Genomic DNA, 6,969 nt, shown 5'->3' with positions numbered 1-6,969 from the left:
TTTTCTAGGGAAAGGATGAGCAGGCACACGCTCTGTTGGCAGCCCTGAACATTCCCAGCACTTTTTTTTAATTTTTTTTTTAACCCACATAACTAATGCAGACTCTAATTTGGTGTTCTCAGACTTTCATCAAAGCAGCAAGAGCCTTCCACTGCAGAGCAGCCAGGCAAAAATCATCCCAGCAGCAAAAGTGCAACTCCTGTGTCTGTGCCAGAGAAAACTCCATTCCCCACACCTTATAAATGATTATTTCACTTTAATTGTTCCCAGAGATTAATCAGTTTTAATACAACACAACCGGAAATCTATCCTCGCTCTGAAAAAGACTTTTCTATGTACATATTTAAATATGTTACATCATGTATGTGTGTATATATACACACATATGTATATTTCTATATATAATATCTATTTATATAGAGAGATAAGGATTTTATATACAGATACTCTATAGATATATAGAATATATCCTATATAGAATATATCCTATAGATAACTATTAATAATAGATGGGTATTAGTAATAGTGATAATACATATTAATAAAAATTAACGTGTATTGATCATCATTAATAATAACTAATTATTCTGCTGTTCCAAGGAGCAGTGGTAACAGCACCCACGAGCCAGAGTTCTTTACTGGAGTTTCATACTTCATTAATAATATCACAGGTTTTGGAAAGGAATCCTTTTTCCCCAGCATGAGAGGAAATGATTTCCCCTGCTGTGCTCCATCACGGCGCCTCCCCAGTGCCTCATTTTGCATTTACTTCTCCTTCCCTCCCACACCTCGGGGCAACCAAGCAGAGGTGGGCCTGGCAGATTTTCACACTGCCCCACGAGAGGCAGATAATCATGATTAAATTCTTCACTCTCCCAGCTCTATTTTTTTTGATTTTTTTAACGTATTTTTACTAATCGTAATTGGATCATCTGAGAATTGGAGCTCTGTTCCTCCTCTCGTTTCCAGTAACCAGAATCACTCTCTCTCTCTCTTTTTTTTTTCTTTCCTCCCCAGAGATAATCCCCTGGAGATGGGAAAGGTTTTCTGTTGTGGTTTCTGCTTCCATGTAAGCTTTGAACAATGAGTGCTGAGCTGGCTTTGACAGGTGTTAAAATACCTTGGAGCAGGCTGAACATTCGTATTGATTAACTAATACATGGACAGAGCTTTTTAGAACTGATTGCTTTACACTCCTTCAGCAGGAAGTGGGGGAAATATGCTACATTATCACTTTCCCTCTCATCCATTTTCATGTACTCCATTCCATGTTCATCCAGTTTTAACTGCTAAGCTGTCAGAAAGCAGAAAATAGTGAAGAATGTGCTTGTGTGCTTATTCAGAAGATTGAATCTCGCTGTTTATTGCAGCTGTTTATTCATGATATAATTAGGCAGAAATATACAGCTTATGGAAAAGTTAATAAATTCCTGAGACACTCCTAAATGATTGATGAGTGTTTTTCTACCAGTCTATCTGGTAGAAATGCCTTTTCAAAAACAGAGAATCTTCACACTTGCAATTATCAGCGTCCCTTTGCCTCATCACTGCGGCTAACCAGTAATAATAAACACCAGCCAAAAAGATTTATTCTGTGATCCAAATCCCTGAAAATCAAGGCCTTGTTACACGGCCCTCAGTGAAAATGTTCAGGGGAGAGAAATGCTAGATGAGACGCTTTTGAGAGACAAAGCTGAAATAAAACGAGTTTATCACAAACGTTTGAACAACGAGTTGCATTCACAGCTGGCGATAACGGGGCCTGATCCTCCAACCGAAGGGTGCATCGTGGTTTAAAAATACAGAATTTAATAGCTCCAAAGTAAATGCTTGTTTTGATCACAAAAAAAGCACAAATATTAAATATTTTGTTGTTGAGATACCCTCACAGCTAGGCCTCTCAGTTTGGATTCCAGCAGAAACACAAAAATTTCAGATATTTCGATCCATTTTGCCCGTAAGAGTAGAACATTTCTCTAAAACGGGGAGCTTGTGAATCCAGATAGCTCAGCCTTGGCTGGGCACAGAGAGAGCACAGATATGAAAAAGAACTAAGAAGGGAGCTGCAGGTGTAACTGTCAAGGCCTTTAAAACTGTGTAATTTTGTAAACGAGTGCAAACAACGGGCTGCCTGTGGTTTGTGGGGGAACTCTTGTGGCGGTTCAGGGCTGTGGCCTATTTTGAGCTGTAACAAGTATATAACCGTGAGAGCAATAATATCTGACTTCAATTCCTTTTTACCCTGACATCAATTCCTTTTTGCCCTGGCATCAGCTTAGACTTCGACTTCAGTGGCATCAAATCTTTAGACTTAAATAAACTTCAGCTTCAACTCAAACTCGGATTTCCGGGGTTTTGTGGTTGGTTTTTTTTGGTTTTTTGTTTGTTTGTTTGTTTGTTTTTGTTGTTTTTGGTTTTTTTTTAATTTCCTGATTTTTTTTTTATTTTCCTTTTTTTTATTTTAATTCCCTGATTTTTGCTCAAGCTTTGACTCAAGGCTGGCTTTTGATTACTTTTGCACCCCCTTTTTGAAGTCCCGTCTCTCAGTCCCCCGGCACCCACAAGATCATTTTCACTGGAGTCCTGCAGTGGGAAAAAGAGATGTTAAAAAAGCAGACCAACATTTCACACCCCACTGAGCTCGGAACTTCCCACGGAAATATCTTGATCTGAATAACGAACAGTTAGATTGGTGAGGTGAATTTCTCACTTTAAAAAATAAAAAACCAACACAACGCTCTCTCCTCAGAGTGCTCCTCTGAGCTGGCCCACATTCGCACGTCGCATTATTAGCAAAATGACCGTGATCATTTTAATTGAACAAATGGAAAAGCACAAACACCTGCCTCTGTGCTAATGAGCCTGGCCTTTGGAACTCGTGGTGGATGGCTGCAGGTGATTAGACGTGCCCAGCGGAGCCGTGGCTGCAGCTCCCATTTGCAGCTCTGTAATTCACTGGAGTTATCTCATTTTCCCAATTGGGCCCAATTACAACAGTCCTGGTAAATAACCTTCCGCTGCTGGTACATTTAATTCTCTGGACAAGCAGCTGGGAAATGGGCCTGGGGTACTCACGCGGATAGGAAAGAGTTTGTTGTGTACCTTGGGGGTGCACAGGGGAGAGAAACAGTTTTATAAAGTCTCTGTATTTTAAAATAGAATTTTTCCTTACTAAGAAAACGTTAGAAATGTTTATGTCTGCTGTTTTACCTCTAGTGCATCTCTGTTTGTCCCCAGACAGGTTTCCCTTCAGCCACATCATCATAAACCTTTGCCTTGTAGTTGACAACTCCTTCCTTTACAACACCTCAAATCGAGATTACCCGACCTGGAGGAGAAGAAAAACCTTGATTTCTTACACAACATATTCTTTATTTCAGGCCTCCTATATCGCATTTTACGGTTTTTTTACTAAAAATATTCTGTTTCATCCTTTCACACTTTACCCTAAGGAAACCAGCCTGTTTATCTCAGACCAAACTGATATTTCAGACAAATCACTTGCACTGGAGAGGAGCTGTCCCAGGCCCTGGGCTCTTACTCACCAACAGGTGCTGCCATCTCCTCACTCAGCATGATCAGGAAACCAGTTTTCACTAGACTGTCCTGGTATTTCTGCATTAGGAGGAAAAAAAAAATTAAAAAACTAGTATTTCCCATAACCAGGGCTCTCTTCTCCCTGCACTATTTTGTTGATTCTCATTTTGTATTTCTATACGTTCCCCCTGAGCACTGAACTGGAAAATAAAACTGAAGCTATTATTCCTCTCTATAAAAATAAAAATCTCACACGCTGAGCACTCATCCGGCCTTCACAACACTCCTTTGCTTTCCCCACATTGTGTGGCTGGATGCAGGAAAATAGCTCAATTATCTATTGGACATGGGCACTAATGAGGCCCGGGTCACTCTCAGCTAATTAGAAGCAGCCCAGTTTGTTTAATGATTGCGGTCTTAATATAGCCAAGAACCAGGATGGGCAGCAAAATTAGTTGGTGGCACTCTTTCTGTGCTTCCCATTCTGGCAGGGAAATTCTTCCCTATCTTTACTCATGGCTGACTGCACCACTAATGGATGGGATTTCTCCAGTCAGATATGATTATTATCATCATATATATAAATATATATATATATATACACATATATACATACATACATATATAATGCAAAATAATAATATAGCATATATATAACATATAACAGACAATACATAACATATAATATATAACATATAACATATAACATATAACATATAACATATAATATATAATATATAATATATAATATATAATATATAATATATAATATATAATATATAATATATAATATATAATATATAATATATAATATATAATATATAATATATAATATACAATGTATAGTATAGAATATATAATATAGAATATATAATATACAATGTATAATATACAATGTATAGTATAGAATATAGAATATAGAATATAGAATATAGAATTTTTTTATCATCATATTATGACAATATTGTGAAAAATCCTGTGCCACCCCACACAAGGTGCAGTCCCTGCCATGACCTTCCCTCCAGAGCAGAACTGCTCTGTCTCGGGGGTCCTCAGCCAGAAAGTCTAGTAGGAAACTGAATCAGTTGTGATGCTCCAAATTGTCCTGGTCACACACAGCTCCTGGGATAATTGTTGCTCTGTCCTGTCCGATTTTTCCTGCAACTCTTGGAGCGATGCAATTAGTGGCGATATGAGCATTAATTGACCTGAGCACTGAGTCGGAAAGGCAACCCCTGGAGGAGGGCTGGGACACTGACAGCCCTGCAGGACAAACCCTGACACTCCTGGTTAGTGTTCCCACCGGCAGGTGAACAAATGAAGAGGAATTGGGCTGTGCCACCATGTGTAGATGACCCATTAACGAGCCCAGGGGAAATATTTTCTAGGAGCACCAGCAAGTGTGTTTCACGTGGCAAGCAATCTGCCATTCCGGGGAATTGATGGTTTTCATGCAGAGTCAGGAGGATCCCTTGTCCCATTCCCAGCTGTGCTTTAATACCCTCAGAAACACAGCTGACAACTCCTCTGCTCCAGAGAAAAATGAGATTTCAGAGCTCAGTCCAACACACTGACATCTTCGTGCTCGGCTTTAGCCTATCGTACATGGAAAGAAAACTCCCTATTTTCACATGAACCCCATTAAAACATCATGAGATTCCATCGCTCTAGAGTGCTTTGGGTTGGAAGGGGCTTTGAAGATTATCTGGTCCCAACGCCCTCGCCATGGGCACCTTCCACTGTGGCTTCCTGGCTGGCAGCATCAACCATTCCAACTATTAATGTTCCACAGAGCACAGTTAATTATCTTGCCGCAAGTTTTTGAGGGAGTTTGGTCCTTTTAGGTCTCGTTTGTGGGTTTGTTCAGACCTCCTCACACAGTTTCAGCCTGCCCAGAGCAGCAGCTCCTGTGACAGTCCTGGTCCATTTTATCCCCACCCCTCTGAGCCTCCTGTCACCCAGCCCTGAGCAAATGACAGAAGTGAAAATGTTGTGCCAGGGAGGACAGCAGTGCTCTCCCACATCCCACCCTCCTTACACGAGCCTTGGTCATGCCAATTTACCTGCCTGACCAGGACTTCACCTGCCACCACTTACAAAATCTTTTAAGCACTTGAGGCCGCTTTCCTGGCCACGCTGACGACGCAGGGAATTTTTGTGCACTAATATCTGTGCTCTGTCTTCCAGTTAGGAGGAGTGGACATTCCCACCACCATCACCTCCTAGCTGGATTGTGAGGGATTTGGAGAGGTGGGGTTCAAACCAACCCATCCGTGCCATCCTCTGCATCCATGGAGGGTGGCAGAGGATGATGCCCTTCTTCCCTTTGCCCTTTCCCTGCCCTTTCCATGCCTGAAATAAATCTCCTGCCTTTTCCATTGGGTATTCATCAGCTCCAGGCACCTACTTTAGCTGGCTAATTTAAGACCTTGGGTCCGTCTCGTTGGGTGCTAACAACAAGTTGTAATTAAATGACATTTTCTAGGCTATATTAAACTCTTTCAGTCAAAAAAAAAAAAAAATCTCATTGAAAAATCAGGAAACAAGTCCCCGGGGCTATCATTATCCATCTGCTTTCCTAGCAACTTTAGGCAACTGCAAATTTTAAAATAAATTTATACAGGATGCCTCCTTCTCTCATGTTTTTCATCATGTGGACCTAACTATCTTTCATGTTGCCTTTCTTGGAGAGCACAAGGGCCAGAGATGGTATTTTACAGCAAAGTGTCCCCAGCCAGCCACGAAAGCAGCAATCTCCTGCATTCCCAGGTGGCCTTTGAGTATTCCCAGCCTCACACTGAGCCGCTCTCAGCATCTCACAGACCCACAAAGGAGGGAGGATGGTCCACACCCACTTCGAACAGGCAGATGAGGGAATGGTTGAAAGCTGATTTTCAATTGAAATAAACAGAAACGAATCAGTTGGGAAACTCTGAGAGACCGAAGTGGGAAGGTCCAGCCTTGGGGAGGCCAGTGGGAAGGTGAGGGATTTCCCAGCATTTAGACAGATTTTTCACAGGACCACAACACCCACAACTGCAGCGCACAGTCTGGTCTGGAAGGACCGGTCTGCTCACACAGGAACGCACGAAGCACCCCAGCACTGCTTGGGAAGAAGCTGAGATGCTGGGGAGGGAGCAATTAACAGATTCCAGGCAGTTTAGGAACAGATTAAATCACCCGAACAGCCATCATGTCTCTCTGCACTGCGTGCACAGCCAGCCCCCCATAGCGGCCAGCCTGCCTAAAGATGGAAGAAGGAAAATTCCCTCACAGGAGCAGCCCAAAGCTCATCAGGAACAAAGAAACCACCAGCCACCCCGGGAGCAGAGCAGAGCAGAGGGGCTGCAGGAGCCTGCTCAAAGGACTGGAGGAGCCAGAAGTGGGTCACCGACATCTGAGCACAGAACTGCTCGGCCTGGCAAGGCTTCC

The 6,969-nt window shown here is 42.1% G+C and overlaps 1 long non-coding RNA gene across 2 annotated transcripts; it reads right to left on the bottom strand.

The window, feature by feature from the left end:
* Positions 1-624: 624 nt before the first annotated feature.
* On the bottom strand, positions 625-3,849 carry LOC136300230 (uncharacterized). 2 transcript variants are annotated; one of them, XR_010723646.1, is made up of 4 exons: positions 3,791-3,849; positions 3,546-3,615; positions 3,211-3,328; positions 625-2,583 (listed from the first exon to the last, which is right to left on the bottom strand). It is a non-coding gene; the product is annotated as an uncharacterized lncRNA (long non-coding RNA). The 2 variants fall into 2 exon arrangements; XR_010723645.1 differs by having other exon boundaries at positions 625-3,328.
* Between the last annotated feature and the right edge of the window lie 3,120 nt (positions 3,850-6,969).

The sequence above is a fragment of the Chamaea fasciata genome, unplaced genomic scaffold (assembly GCF_029207755.1).
Source record: "Chamaea fasciata isolate MVZ Bird 193981 ecotype frontalis unplaced genomic scaffold, bChaFas1.0.hap1 SCAF_22, whole genome shotgun sequence".
In the NCBI taxonomy this organism is placed as follows: Eukaryota; Metazoa; Chordata; class Aves; order Passeriformes; family Sylviidae; genus Chamaea; species Chamaea fasciata.
The sequence above is the reverse complement of the archived record's forward strand: the minus strand, read 5'-3'. Positions and strand labels throughout refer to the sequence as shown.